Source organism: Pan paniscus, chromosome 8 (genome assembly GCF_029289425.2).
Source record: "Pan paniscus chromosome 8, NHGRI_mPanPan1-v2.0_pri, whole genome shotgun sequence".
NCBI classification, from domain to species: domain Eukaryota; kingdom Metazoa; phylum Chordata; class Mammalia; order Primates; family Hominidae; genus Pan; species Pan paniscus.
In genome coordinates this window covers 130,732,246-130,748,404 of record NC_073257.2, presented here as the reverse complement: position 1 = coordinate 130,748,404, position 16,159 = coordinate 130,732,246, and the positions used below count along the sequence as shown (strand labels likewise).

At 38.2% G+C, this 16,159-nt stretch overlaps 1 long non-coding RNA gene and 1 pseudogene across 2 annotated transcripts in view; both read left to right on the top strand.

Moving 5' to 3' along the window:
- Positions 1-16,159, top strand: part of LOC134731152 (uncharacterized) — a 243,426-nt gene that overhangs the window by 142,615 nt on the left and 84,652 nt on the right. The gene's annotated exons all lie outside the window — the stretch shown is intronic.
- LOC100973466 (large ribosomal subunit protein uL22-like) lies at positions 12,785-13,371 on the top strand (annotated as a pseudogene).

The window sequence follows — 16,159 nt, the reverse complement described above, 5'->3', positions numbered from 1 at the left end:
TTTTCCTGTTGCTGGACGTTTGGATGTTTCTGGTTTAGGACTGTTAGAATAAGGCTGCTGTGAACATCCTTGTACAGGTCTTTTTTGTGGACATTTTTTGTTTGTTTGTTTTTGAGATGGAGTTTCGCTCTTGTTGCCCAGGCTGGAGTGCAATGGTGTGATCTCGGCTCATGGCAACCTCCGCCTCCCAGGTTCAAGTGATTCTCCTGCCTCAGTCTCCTGAGTAGCTGGGATTACAGGCATGCACCACCATACCTGGCTGAATTTTTTTAATTTTTTTATTTTTTTATTTTTTTATATTTTCGTAGAGACAGGGTTTCTCCATGTTGGTCAGGCTGGTCTCGAACTCCCAACCTCTGGCGATCCACCCACCTCGGCCTCCCAAAGTGCTGGGATTACAGGCATGAGCCACCGCACCCGGCCTGGACATGTGTTGTTATTTCCCTTAGGGATGGAATTGCTGGATCAGTGGGTAGGTGTATGTTTAACTTTATAAGAAATTGCCAAAGAGATTTCCAAAGTGTTTGTCCTATTTTACACCCTATCAGCAACATATGAGAGTTTCACTTGCTTCATGTGCTCACCAACATTTAGCATTGCAGCTCTTGTTAATTTTAGCCATTCTAGTGGGTATATGTTGGTATCTTGTCATTTTAATTTGCATCTTCCTGTACTGTTGAATATTTTCATATGCTTATTACCTATTCATATTCTTTCATTAGGTGTTTTTAAGTTTTTGCCTATTGAAAAATTCGACTGCGTGTATTTTTTGAAAAGCTACGTTATTGAGGCATAATTTACATATAATAAAATGTGTCCATTTCTCAGTGTAGAGTTCAGAGAGTTTTCACAAATACTTATACTTGTATAATCACCACTGCAAGCAAAATATAGAACATTTCCATAATCTCAAAAAGTTCTCTAAATGCCTGTTTGCAGCCAATCTTCATCTTTCCTTCCCATTCCTGCCCCAGTCAGCCACTGATCTGCTTTTGCCACTGTGATGGTTTTGCCTTTTGTAGAATTTCAAATGAATAGAATCATATGTACTCTTTTGTATCTGATGTTTTTATTCAGGATGCTGTTTTTGAGTTTTACCTATGTAATTGCATGTATCAGTAAATTTTTTTCTTTATAAAGCTAGATAATATTCCATTCTGTGGAAGTGCTACAATTTGTTTATACATTTGCTAGTTAATGATTGGCACATCAACTGGTATATTGGTTTCAGTTTTGGGCTATTATGAATGAAGCATCTATGAACATTTATGTATAATGTGGACACATTCTTTCATTTTGCTTGTGTAAAAACGTAGAACTTGAATTACTAGGCTATATGTTTAACTTTGCAAGAAACTGCTGTAAGATTTTCCAAAGAGGTTGTACCATCTTACATTCTCACTATTGATGTGTAAGAGTTCTAGTTGCTTCATATTCTCACCAACACTTAGCATTGTCAGTCATTTTAATTTTAGCTATTCTAATGGGTATGTAATGACATCTAAGTGTGGCTTTAATTTGCATTTTCCTGTGACTAATAATGTTGAACATATTTCATTGTGCTTATTTGCCATCCATATATCTTATTTGGATGGAAAATCTGTTCAAATCTTTGTTCCTTTTTTATTAGGGTATCTTGTTTATTGATACATAATAGATGTGTATATTTTGGGGGTACATATGATATTTTGATACATTCATATAATGTGTAAAAATCAAATCAGAGTAATTAGGATTCTCATCACCTTAAACATCTATCTTTTCTTTATTCTGCGAATATTGAAATTATTCTCTGCTACCTATTTTGAAATATACAACAGATTATTGTTTACTACAGTCACTCTACTGATTTATTGAGTACTAGGTCTTATTTCCTCCATCTATCTGTATTTTTGTGTCCATTAATCAACCTCTCTTCATTTACTCCCACCCCCTCCACTTCTTGGCCTCTGATAACCAAGAAGCCAACTACTCTCTATCTTCATGAGATTCACTTTCTTAGCTCCCATATAGGGGTGAAAACATGTGATACTTGCCTTCCTGGCTTGGCTTATTTTACTTAACATAATGACCTCTAGTACCACCCATGTTGCTGCAAATGAGAAGACTTTGTTATTTTTTATGGCTGAATAAAATTCCATTGTGCATGCATACCAAATTGTCTTTATTGATCCACTGATGGACATTTAGGTTGATTCCAAATTTTGGTTATTGTGAATAGTGCTGCAGTTAACGCAGGAGTGTAGATATCTCTTCGATATATTGTTTTTCTTTCTTTTGGATGTATACCCAGTAGTGAGATTGCTGGATCATATGGTAGCTCTGTTTTTAGGTTTTGAGGAATACCTATAATGTTTTCCATAGAGGTTTACTAACTTACATTCCCACCAGCAGTGTACAAGGGTTCCCCTTTCTCTACATCCTTGCCAGCATCTGCTAATCACTGTCTTTTTGATAGCAGCCATTTTAACTGGGGTGGAGCTCCTTGTGGTTTTGATCTGCATTTCTCTGATAATTTGTGGTGTTGATCAATGTTTCATACCCTGCTGGCCATTTGTAAGTCTTCTTTTGAAAATGTCTATTCAGATCTTTTGCCCATTTTAAAATTGAATTATTTGCGTTTTGCTGTTGTTTGAATTCCTTATATATGCTGATTATTAATCTCTTGTCAGATAAATAGTTTGCAAATATTTTCTCCCATTCTGTTGGTTGTCCCTTCACTTTGTTAATTGTTTCCTTTGCTGTGCAGAAGCTTTTTTAGGTTGATTTATCTTAATTTCTATTTTTGCATTTGTTGCCTGTGCTTTTGAGGTCTTATGCAAAACATCTTTGCCCAGAACAACATCCTGGAGCATTTCTCCAATGTTTTCTTCTAGTAGTTTCATAGTTTCAGGTCTTAGATGTAAGTCTTTAATCCATTTTGATTTGATTTTTGTGTATGGTGAGAGATAAGGGCCTAGTTTCATTCTTGATACGGTTTTATCCTGTTTCCCCAGCACCATTTATTGAAGAGACTGTTTTTTCTCCGATGTATATTCTTAGTGCCTTTGTTGAAAATGAACTGACTATAGATTTGTAGATATATTACTGGGTTTTTATTCTGCTCCATTGGTCTATGTGTCTTTTTATGCCAGTACCATGCTGATTTGGTTACTATAGCATTGCAGTATATTTTGAAGTCTGGTAGCGTGACATTTCCAGCTTTTCTTTTTGCTCAGGATTGCTTTGGCTATTTGGGGTCTTATGTGGTTCCATATAAATTTTAGGATTTTTTTTTTCTGTTTCTGTGGAGAATGTCATTGACATTTTAATAGGGATTGCATTAAATCTGTAGATCACTTTGGGTAGTATTGACATTTTAACAATATTCTCTCCATTGTTGAGTGTGGAATATCTTTCCATATTCTTGAATTCTATTCAATTTCTTCATGATAATTTTATACTTTTCCTTGTATAGATCTTTCATTTCTTTGGTTAAGTTTATTTCTGCATATCTTATTTTTTGTAGCTATTATAAATGGAATTGATTTCTTGTTTTCTTTTTCAGATTGTTTGCTCTTGGCATATACAAATGCTACTGATTTTTGTATGTTGATTTTGTATCCTCCAACTTTACTGAATTCATTGATCAGTTCTAACAGATTTTTGGTGGAGTCTTTAGGGTTTTCTAAATATAAGATTATGTCATCTGTGAAAAAGAATAATATAACTTCTTCCTTTTAAATTCGGATGACCTTTATTTCTTTCTCTTGTTTGGTTGCCCTGGCTAGGATTTCCAGTCTTATGATGAATAAAGTGGTGAAAGTGGACACATTTGTCTTGTTCTAGATCTTAGAGGAAAGGCTTTTAATTTTTTTCCCATTCAGTATGATACTAGCTGTGGGTTTGCCATATATAGTCTTTATTTTTTTGAGGTACCCAGTTTGTTGGGCATTTTTATCATAAAGGGATGTTAAATTTTATCAAATGCTTTTTCAATATCTATTGAAATGATCATGTGATTTTTATCTTTTGTTCTGTCTATGTGATATATCATGTTTATTGATTTGTGTATGTTGAACCATCCTTGCATCTCTGGGATGAATCCCACTTGATCATGGTGAATGATCTTTTTAATGTGTTGTTGAATTTGGTTTGCTATTTTGTTGAGGATTTTAGTGTCTATGTTCGTGAGGGAGATTGGCTCATAGTTTTCTTTTTTTCTTGTGTCCTTGTCTGGTTTTGGTATCAGGGTAATGCTGGCCTTGTAGACTGAGTTTGGAGGTATTCCCTCCTCTTCAATTTTTTTTAAGAGTTTAGTAGAATTGACATTCGTTCTTTAAGTGTTTGGTAGTACTCAGCAGGGAAGCCATCAGATCATGAGCTTTTCTTTGATGGGAGACTTTTTATTATGGCTTTGATCTCATTACCATTATGGGTTTGTTCAGATTTTCTATTTCCTCAAGATTTAATCTTGGTAAGTATGTTGTACATGTCCAGGAATTTATACATTTCTTCTAGGTTTTCCGATGTGTTGGAGTATAGTTGTTTCTAATAGTTTCTAATGATTCTTTCTATTTCTGTGGTATTAGTTGTTATGTCTTCATTTGAATTTCTGAGGGTGTTTTCTTCTGATTGAGTTGCAAGAGTTACCTATGTATTCTGATAAAGGATGCAAGTCCTTTATCAGAAATATATTTTGCATGCATTTTCTTCCAGTCAGTGGGTTGCTTAACAGTGTTTTTCAAAAGAGCAGAAGCTTTTAATTTTGATGAAGTACAAGTTATCAGTTTTGTCATTTACGGTTTATGCTTTTTTTGTGCTCTTTAAGTCAACTTTCTCTAACTCAAATTTGTGAAGCAATATTCAAATGATTTCTCTTAGCAGCATTATAGTTTTAGCTTTTACACTAAAGTCTGTGATCCGTTTCAAATTAATTTTTGTGTATGCTATGAGGTAGGGGTTGAGCTTCATTTTTTCCTGCATGGATGTCTGGTGGTTGTTTCAGCATAATTTGTTGAACCACCCCCCACCCCACAAACTGCCTTAATGTCTCATCAAAAAATGTCTCATCAAAAAATATATATTTGGATCTACTTCTGGACTCTATTCTGTTCCATTCGTATTTTTGTCTCTATGCCAATTCCACACCAATTTAATTATCGTAGCTTTATTGTTAAGTTGTAGATACAAGTAGTGTGAGTTTAAAAAAAATTTTCCAAAATTATTTTGGCCAATTTAGATCCTTTGCATTTATTTCCATACAAATTTTAGAGGGGGTTTTTCAATGTCTATAAAAATAGAATTTGCATTGAGATTGTTTTGAATCTGGGAAAACTTGATATCCTAACCATAGCAAGTCTTTATAACCCATGAACATGGTATATAATTTCATTTTTTAGGTCTTTAAATTTTTTTTCTCAGCAATGTTTGTAATTTTCAGTGTGCAGATTTTGCAGGTTTTTTGTTAAATTTGCCCTTAAGTATTTTCTAAATTCTATTGTAGATATTTTTTAAATTCCATTTTGCAATTATTTGCTCCTAGTATGTAGAAATTCAGCCAATATTTATATATGGCCTGTTTATCCTAAGATGTTGATAAATTCATTTGTTAGTTTTAGTAACTTTTTAGTGATTTCTCAGGTGGATTTCATGTAAACAACCATCACCTGCAAATAAAAATACTTTTACTTCGTTCCAAACCTTATATCCTTATATTATTTCTTTTCTTTTCTTCTTTCTCTTTCTTTCTTTCTTTCTTTCTTTCTTTCTTTCTTTCTTTCTTTCTTTCTTTCCTTTCTTTTCTTTCTTTCTCTCTTTCTTTCTTTCTTTTTTTGAGATGGAGTTTCATTCTCGTTGTCTGGGCTGAAGTACAATGGTGTGATCTCAGCTCACTGCAGCCTCCGCCTCCACCTCCTGGGTTCAAGTGATTCTCCTGCCTCAGCCTCCTGAGTAGCTGGGATTACAGGTGACCGCCACCACATCCTGCTAATTTTTTATATTTTTATTAGAGACAGGGTTTCATCATGTTGACCTGGCTGGTCTCAAACTCCTGCCCTCAGGTGATCCATCCACCTCAGCCTCTCAAAATGCTGGGATTACAGGTGTGAGCCACTGTGCCTTGCCTATTTATTTCTTTTTCTTGCGTTATTTCAATGTCTAGGAAACTCCAGCACAATATTGAATAGAAATGGTGAGAGCAGATATCCTTACCTTGTTGCTAATCTCAGAAAGAAAGCATTCAATATGTCACCATTAAGTATGATGTTAGCTGTAAGATTTTTGTAACTATCCTTTAGAAGATTAAGGAAGTTTTCTTGTATGTATATTTTGCTTAGAGTTTTGTTTGTTTTTGGTTTTGTTGTTTTAGAAAATTTGTATTGAATTTTGTTATATGCTTTGTCTGTGACTGCTGTGATGATCATTGACTTTTCTCTTTTATTCTGTAAATGTGGTGCATTGCATTGATTCATTATGTTTATATGTTAAACTGATGTTGTATTCCTGAAATAAACCCCACTTAGTCATAATGTATTATCCCTTTTATAGATTGATAAAATTTTGTTAAGGATCTTTGTGTCTATATTCATGAGGGATATTAGTCTGTAATTGTCTTTTCTTATGACATCTTTGTTTTAGTAAAAAGATTGTACAGACCCCATAAAAATGATTTAGTAAATGTTCCTTCTTCTATTTTATGGAATAATTTTTGTAAGATTAATGTTATTTCTTCCTTAAATATTTTTTCCTGGAAGAAAATTTACCAAGGAAGCCATCTGGGCCTGGAGTTTTCTTTATGGGAAGATTTTCAATTACAACTTCATGTTTTTGGACAGATATATGGCTTTTCAGATTTTCTGTTTTTTCTGTCAGTTTTGATAAGTTGTATTTTACAAGGAATGTGTCCATTTACTCTAAAAAGTAAAAATCTGACATAAGGTTATTAATATTATTACTTTATTATCCTTTTAGTGTACATAGGATCTGTAGTAATGCTTTTTTTAATTTGTAATATTGGTAATTTTTTCTTTTTTTCTCGATTAGCTTTGCTAAGGTTGATCAGTTTTAATCTAGTCAAAGAATCAACTTTTGGTCTTACTGATATTCTCTCTTTTTCATGTGTTTTCTATTTCACTAATTTTTACTTTTAATGTTCTTCTATTTACTTATTTTGCATTTTTACTCTTATTTTTCTAGCTTATTAAATTGGAGGCTTAGATTATTGATTTGAAATCTTTCTTCTATACTATAACCAGTTAAGAATATAAATTTCTAATACTGCTTCAGCTACATACCATAGATTTTGGTAAGTTGTGTTTTCATTATTATCCATTAGAACTATTTTCAGTTTCTCTTGTGATTTCCTTATTGACCTATGGATTGCTTAGAAGAGTGTTGTTTAATTTCCAGATATTTAAGAATATTCTAAATTTTTAAATTATTGATTTATAATTTACATTTGATTAGGGAATCATATAAATTACCTTGGTCATTTAACATTTTTTCAGACTTGTATCATGGCTTAGTATATTTTGTAAGTGACAATTAGGCCAAGTTGGTTAATAGTGTTATTCAGATTTTATATGTTTCTACTGATATTTTGTCTACTTATTCTATGAATTTCTGAGAATGTGATATGAAAATATCCTTTTATACTTTTGGATTTGTCTATTTCTCCTTTTTAGTTCTGTTAATTTCTGCCACAGGCATTTTGAAGTTATTAGGTATATATGCATTGAAGATTGTTACGTATTTTAAATGCATTGACTTTTTATCATTAATTCTACCTTTAATTCTGGTAATATTTTTATTATAAAGTCTACTTTGACTAATATTATAGCCACTTCAGCATCTTTATTAATTTTTGCATGGTATATTTTTTCTATCTTTTTACATTTATATTTGTATTTAAAGTTTGTCTCTAGTAGGCAACATATAGTTTGGTCTTGCTTGTGTATCTAGTCTGACAGGCTCTACTTTTTAATAGGAGTGTTTAATCCATTTACATGTAATACAATTATTGATATGGTTATGTTTAAGTTTACCATTCTGTTATTTTTTTCCTTTAAGTTCTGTTTTTTGTTCCTTCTTTTCTGTCTTCTTTTGGATTAAGCAAGTGTATTTTATATTTTATGTCATATATTCTATTTGGCTTTTAGCTATATCTCTTAATACTTTTATAATGATTTTACTAGGGATTAACTGTGTATCCTTAATTTATCATAGTCTACCTTGAGTTCATGAATAATGTAAGAACCTTTACTCCCCTCCCATATTTTGTGCTATTGTGGTTATATTTAACTTTTAAATTTGTCATAAATCCCATAATATATTATTATTTTTCAGTTCTAGAATTTCTATTTGGTTCTTTTTTAACTTTTATTTTTTTCAATTTTTATCTTGAAATTACTGATCTATTCAGCCGTTATATTCCTCTTTTCCCATAACTTATTTAACATATTTATAACAGTTGATTTAAATTTCTTGTCTGTCAACTCCAACAATTAATCCGTGGATCTGCTTTTATTGACTGTTGATTTTCCTGACTTTTGGTTACATGTTCTTGCTTTTTAGCACATTTCATAATTATTTATTGTGGAGACTGAAGTATAACATTTTTTGTTTGTTTCATTTGTTTTCCAGAGAGTGCAGACTTACTCCTCTTGTCTTACAGGGAAGGGTCAATATTTGACTCAGGGGAGGTTGGATTGCAGTTTCAGGTATTTTTGATTCACTTTGCATTCAACTCCTCAGGGCCCCAAAATTCAATCACCATGAGGTTGAGTGGAACTAAATGTTTTATCTCTGCTTACCTGCCCTTACTTCATGACCCCTTTCTTGGCAAAATTTTTTGTAGGGGGAGAATTGCTGCTCTGAGCAATTTATTTTTGTATTTGGGGCTCTTCCAGATTCCACCCCATCCTGTCAGCCTACAATCTGTGATACCTCTATATTTCACAAATTTGGCTAGACTGAAGCTATGTTTTCCAGAATTTCCTTTCCTGTGCTTCTGGATTAGTTTAGACCACAAGAGACATTTTGCATAAAACTTGGAAGATAGAAATAAAGCTGCAGCTATATTATTTTATATTCTGAAGGTCAATGGGAGTACCAAGAATACTAACAGGTATGGGGCAGCAGCTGATCCCCAGATTCTCTATCTCCCAGGAGATCCCTTTCATCTTCTCTGAGTTGTGAGTCAACTGCACGTGTACCTCTAAAGTAAAGCATGTTAGCTTTTTCAGTAGATGATCCACAGGATTAACTTTGGAAAGAGTGAGTGACAGATGTGTATTCCAGTTTGCCCTTATGGGTTTCAGCTGTCTTCATGGGTCCTAGTGCATCCTTGTGATTCCAGTTTGCCCTTGTCTTTATCCACATTCAGTTTTCCTTTCTGCTGCCAGTCTGACTGACCTCTACTGATTTTAGACTGAACACTAGTTGCAGAGGCAACCATTAATGTGAACTGTTCTACCAGCTCCCCATTTTGAGTAAGGTCAAACCCATGAGAAATATCCCTGGTTCTGTACCAGGAAATGACCTTGATTGACACATAGTCAACTAAGGTTAGGCTGATTCCTCCTCATTGCTAGAAAATCTCTCCCTGTATAACATGCCCCACGGAGCCAAACCAGCTTCCCAACCTTTCTCAGGTAGGAAAGCTGCCATGGCCCTCTTTTCACCTATTAAGGTCTCATTACTTACTGGAATTCAGTTCATCAAGGCTTGCGTACTTCACTCTTTGCTAGACTCATAGGAAAGTATAGTTATTGTGTCCATGTTTTTCTTGTTTGTACTATAAGATCGAAAGCCTTTTCATTCTTCTACATTTTAAACATCAGCAAAACTCTGTAAAGTGTCCTTAAAGGTGGCTATGTGCCCTCTCATCCCCTTCTCTCATTTCTGAGGCTGGAAACATACACTATGACTGGTGCTACAGCAGCCCTCCTAGACCTGGTAACAGAGACCGCACCTAGATGTGGCAGAAAAGAGAGTGGGAGGTATGAGGGAACTACTACACAAACCCTGAATTAATAACTTCCAGACTTCTGATATGTGAGACTAAGACCTTGAGTGGTTAAGCCACTAATAATTTTAGTTTTCTGATTCATGCAACCAAATCTGTTTCTCATGGATAGAGCCAATTGCAGGGATTTGTGGTGCTATTCAGGGTGAGTAGTGGAGAGGGGAATGATAGAAGCTGGAGGCAATCTGGAAGGCTCTGCATAGGACAGGCTAGCTGGGGAGGCAATAGAGGTAAAAATAATTGCTGTTAAGGCCAGGTTGGCCATGGCAGAAGGTAGGCTAGGAGGTATATTGAGGAGAGGGTTTAGGAGGAGAGAATGTAAATTATTTTTAGGTAGGCTTGGTATGTGCTATGTGATGTAACTTCCCTTTTGCTGCTTCATCAAGAGAACTTTTATATGGACTTGTTTCTTTCCAAAGCATTAAGGAAATGGATCTGGGTTTCTTTGGATGCAGCCCTGAACTGAGACAGGCCTAGAAGAGGCCCAGTTTTATTTAAGTTCTGGAAAATAATTTGAAGAGGACTCTAGGCTTGGGAATCATTTGGTTACTGAGACTCAGTGTTCTCCATCTGAATGGGCCATAAGAGAGGAGTCATTTCCACAGCCTTAGAGTCAAGGAATATCCAATCCGGAAAGGTCTTGGGCAACCATCCATCCACATTCCCCTGTTTCAGATGAAAGCAGTATCTGCCTTGATTGAGGCTTGCTCACGCTGCCCATTTTCTCCACTGGACCAGGTTATTACATGGTGAGACTTCTCTCTTGGGCTGCTTGATCCTCCTGGGGACTTGTCTCTTCTCAGCCTAGCTGGGAGCTGAAGATCAGCCAACTATATCTTGTCTATATCTGTGTTTTCCACTAGGAAATTCAGCCTTGTGAAGTTGATGGATATGACTCTTATCATTTCTAGGATTTTCATGGAATGACAAAACTGGAAGGGTAATATCTTGGCCAACCTGAAAGAGGAAACCGTGGCCCATAGATAGAAGTGCTCATCCAAAGACAAATAGCCGATAAGGACTGAGCTGGCCTTAACACCTACATCTCATAGCTCACGGTCCAGAGCACTTCCCACTACTCCTGACTTGGAGTGGCATGGTACAATGGAAGTAACGTGGGCTTAGAAGCCAGAGAAATGACTTTTTATCCTGGCATCCCACTAAATTATTGTTGACCTTCCTTCTATCCCTTTGGGGGCTCTCCTCTCTTCTGATGGCAGCAGAGAGCTGGAATACAATTGCAGCAGCAAATTCATACCCTGACCACACACAAATTCCACTATCTCCCAGCCCTGGGATCTTCTCCCATAACTGATGGTCCCAGGTAGAACAGGTGAGGCCACATGAATTCATGAAACGTGCTTTATCTACCTCAGTTGTTCTCAATTGAGGGGGGTGATTTTGTACACATACCCTCTCCCTTCTGTCTGCCTCAGAACATTTGGCAATGTGTGGAGATAACTTTGGTTGTCATAACTGGAGGTTGGGGTATGGAGTGATAGGGGATGGTGAGCACTCCTGGAATCTAGTGGTTGGAGGCCAGGAATGCTATTAAACCTCCTACAGTTCATAGGACAGCTCCCATGACAAATAATTATCCAGCTCAAACTGGCAATACTCTGATAACCTAACTATGACCAAAGCAGTGGGAGCTACATTAGGTCTGTGGCACCCTCAAACTACCAAGTGTGCAGTCTCAGTACCAGCCCTTTAATTTATAGCTTAAGACCATTTCTGTCTGATCTCATCCTTCACCCACATGTGAATCATTTCCCCAACTCCCCTCATTCCTAAGGGTGGAACTACAAAGGCCAGAACTTTTAAAATTGCAACATGCATGTGAATTACCCAGGGATCTTGTTAACATGCAGATTCAGGAAGTCTGCGACAGAGTCTGAGATTCTGCATTTCTAATAATTTCCCAGGTGATGCTAATGCTGCTGGTCCACAGACCAAACTTTGAGTAGCAAGGAGTAAGGCCGCACGTTGCTCTTCCTCTCAGTACTATTTACTTCTTGCATGTGGCTTTTCTCATTATATCATTAACATGCTGGGGACGGCCAGCATGTCTTGTATCTGGGATACCCTAGAGAGGAGGTAGGCTGCAGAGTTCAGTCTGAGCTGGAAATTCTGCCCCACTTGGCTGCATTCTGTCTTGGCTTAACTCCTCTTGAGGTTGAAGGAATGTAAACAAAAACTCAAGAGATTTGATGTAGTGCCGTCAGTTATTTTCTAGTTATTATGTCAGGTTTCCCCAGTATCTCCTTTGAATATACTCACAGTATATTTCATGTCCACTAACTAAGCCTAATACATTTCTCTTCTAAAATAAAACTTATTTTACTTTTGATCACCGGTATCCAACTCCCCCACTACACACCAATATCTTTAAAATTTCTTATATCTCTGTAAAAAGAAGTCTGCTGTGTCACCCTTAGCTCATGATCAGTATTTCCTTGTCAACCAACATCAGCAAGTTACTTAGCTTACCAAGCTTCACTTTCTCACAGGTAACATGGAGCTAATAGTTTCTACTTTGCAGTGTGGTAGAAATGACCTAAGATAATGCATCCAAACATGTCTAGCTCAGAGTAAGTTATAGGTGGTGGTGGGTTTTAAAATGTACCCGGGACCAGGCATAGTGGCTCACACTTGTAATTCCAGCACTTTGGGAGGATGAGGCCCGACACCAGGAGTTGACCAGTAGCCTGGGCAAAATAGTGAGGCCCTAGCTCTAAAAAAAAAAAAAAAAAAAATGCTCTTTCCCTAAGCAGCCTGAGGTAATCTGTGAAAATGGTTCGCTATTCACTTGACCCGGAGAACCCCACGAAATGATGCAAATCAAGAGGTTCCAATCTTCGTGTTCACTTTAAGAACACCGTGAAACTGCTCAGGCCATCAAGGGTATACATATATGAAAAGCCACGAAGTATCTGAAAGATGTCACTTTACAGAAACAGTGTGTACCATTCCTACGTTACAATGGTGGAGTTGGCAGGTGTGCGCAGGCCAAGCAGTGGGGCTGGACACAAGGTCGGTGGCCCAAAAAGAGTGCTGAATTTTTGCTACACATGCTTAAAAATGCAGAGAGTAATGCTGAACTTAAGGGTTTAGATGTAGATTCTCTGGTCATTGAGCATATCCAAGTGAACAAAGCACCTAAGATGCGCCGCCGGACCTACAGAGCTCATGGTCGGATTAACCCATACATGAGCTCTCCCTGCCACATTGAGATGATCCTTACGGAAAAGGAACAGATTGTTCCTAAACCAGAAGAGGAGGTTGCCCAGAAGAAAAAGATATCCCAGAAGAAACTGAAGAAACAAAAACTTATGGCACGGGAGTAAATTCAGCATTAAAATAAATGTAATTAAAAGGAAAAAAAAAATTAGCCAGATATGGTGGCACGTGCTTGTAGTCCCAGCTACTCAGAAGGCTGAGGCAGGAGGATCACTTGAGTCCAGGAGGTCGAGGCTTCAATGAGCTATGATCATGCCACTGTACTCTAGCCTGCGTGACAGAGTGAGACCCTGTCTCTAAAACAAACAAATAAAAAATAAGCAAAAACAACAAAGGATCTAGGATTTTGTTTTAATTAGGTATGGTAAGATGACAGACATAGAGAAATATGCCTTGAAAGGAGTTTATTACAGTTCCCAAGAGAAGGGGGCATGCTGTGCCATGCAGGGCCACATGCAAAAGCACCAGAGTTGGTCATGAGGCAGAAAGAATGAAGAGAGGGCATGACCCATAGACCTTATTGGGGATTCCGTGGGAAGGGATGGGTGAGGCAGGATTGGCAAGTTTGAGCAAGCTTAGAATTAGAGAGTTTGAATAATGTCTGCGGGTTCTGGGCTATAGGAATGGTCTCCAGTAGTCTGTTACTTGGTCCTGGGGTGATTTAGGGCAAGGAAAATATGGTCTTGGTGTGTGAGAGTTAGATAAAGGAAGTGGTTGGGGATACAGGTTTTGGATTGGTTGGTTTGTATATGAAAGATATGTTGGCAGGCAAGTTGTTTACTATCTCTAGAAATTAGCTAGCCCTGGAAGGGGAGTCTCTCCAGGATTAGCAAGGCCTCAGGATGTCAAAGCTTTATAAACTACCGAAGATAAAAAACATCATTAATGCATGGTGTCAAGCATGGCTTAGGGTCATTCACACTCCTTGCCTTGCAGCCTGCCTAACCCTTGCCTCCTTAAGTGAACAGACAACTTATGTAAGCACAATGACTTCCAACCAGATGGCTGCCCTGTGTCCCTCTCTGGAAGGCTTCTCCTGCTGCCTCCTCTTAACAGGAAGTCAATGACAGTGCTGCTTCCAACTTGCACAATTTCCAAATGACTGTGTAATCATAGACCCATGTAACCCTCAGCTCTGGTATTCACAGAGAGATAAGAAAAATTCTAGATTCTTGCCTCCCTAAAGCCAAGGGACTGCCTCTGTGTTTCTATTTCATACTGGTAGAATGAGGCTAATTTTGACTTTCCAGCAGCTCTGATTCCAAGTGAATAACTAGAAGCAGCAAGCAACAGGATTGGAACCTGCTGGAGCAGTTAGAAATAAATTGCATGTGCATGGATTCCAGAGGAAAACTGCCCTTTGCGGGGGAGGAGAGAGGGGAGGTGGGTACTGGAACAGACTGATCCGCATCCTGCCTTAGCACTAGGGCTGCTGCTTCCCAGGATGACTCACAGTACCATAGAACAGCCTTCCCTGCGAAGTTAAAACAACAACAACAAAAACTTCAATAGATTTGATGCAATAAAGTTGGCAAACAGCCACTGGGGAAGATGGGGCAATGTGGGGCTGGTGAGGCAGATATTACTATTTCCTGGGAGCTCAGTGGGATTTTCAGGATGCTGGGCTCCCTAATGCCAAGCTGCTGGGAGGGAGAGGGTGCTGCGTCCAGTGGGATGCTTTTAGCTGCAATTAACAAATAAGCCAACTTGACCCAGCTGAAAGGTTAAGGAACTTTGTGGCCTTACCTGAGTGGACGCTCACAGGTAGGGTGGGCTTCAAGATTGTGTGACACTGAGCTTCATGAGGCCATCAAGGATACCTAGTTCTTTCTGCCTCTCTCTTCTGCCAGCCAGAGCATCCACTTCATTTTAGAACCACTTCGTTGTAGATTTGCTGCCAGCAGCCAGCGGGGCTATCTTCTTCCTCATTCATTCTAGAAAGATGGAGAAACTTCCTAATCTTGCTTTTTTTTTTTTTCAATATACGCATATTTAATTTTGGTGGGAATTAAGAACTGCAAAAACTGGCTTTTTGTGTGTGTGTGTGTGTGTGTGTGTGTGAGACAGGGTCTTGCTCTGTCACCCAGGCTGGAGTGCAGGGACACATTCTTGGCTCACTGCAACCTCCCTCCCCCAGACTCAAGCAATCCTCCCACCTCAGCCCCCTGAGTAGCTGGGGCTACAGGCATGCACGACCATGCTCAGCCAATTTCTATATTTTTTGTAGAGATGGGGTTTTGCTGTTGCCTAGGCGGGTCTCAAACTCCTGAGTTCACACAATCTGCCCACATTGGCCTCCCAGAGTGGTAGGATTTCAGGTGTGAGCCACCTCGCCTGGTCTAATCTTGTCCTTTAATAGTAAAGAAAAATTCCCTAAAAGCCCTCAGCAGACTACTTATGTCTTTTGTTTGTTTGTTTGTTTGAGATGGAGTCTTGCACTGTTGCCCAGGCTGGAGTGCAGTGGCGCGATCTCGGCTCACTGCAAGCTCTGCCTCCCAGATTCATGCCATTCTTCTGCCTCAGCCTCCTGAGTAGCTGGGACTACAGGCGCCCGCCACCATGCCTGGCTCATTTTTTTGTATTTTTAGTACAGATGGGGTTTCACTATGTTAGCCAGGATGGTCTCGATCTCCTGACCTTGTGATCCGCCCGCCTCGGTCTCCCAAAGTGCTGGGATTACAGGCGTGAGCCACTGTGCCCGGCCAGCAGACTTCTTATGTCTTATTGGCAAGAACCAATTCCTGGGACAAGGTAGGTGGCACATGCAGATTGGCTCAGGCTGGGCTTTTGATCCAATACCTGATGAAGAGGGATGGGATTCCATAATTCATATTGACTAAGTGAGGCCCATCTGGAGGCAGGGCCAGTCCCTGAAATAACTGTGGCCACACAGAGGGACAGGGCTGGGATGGA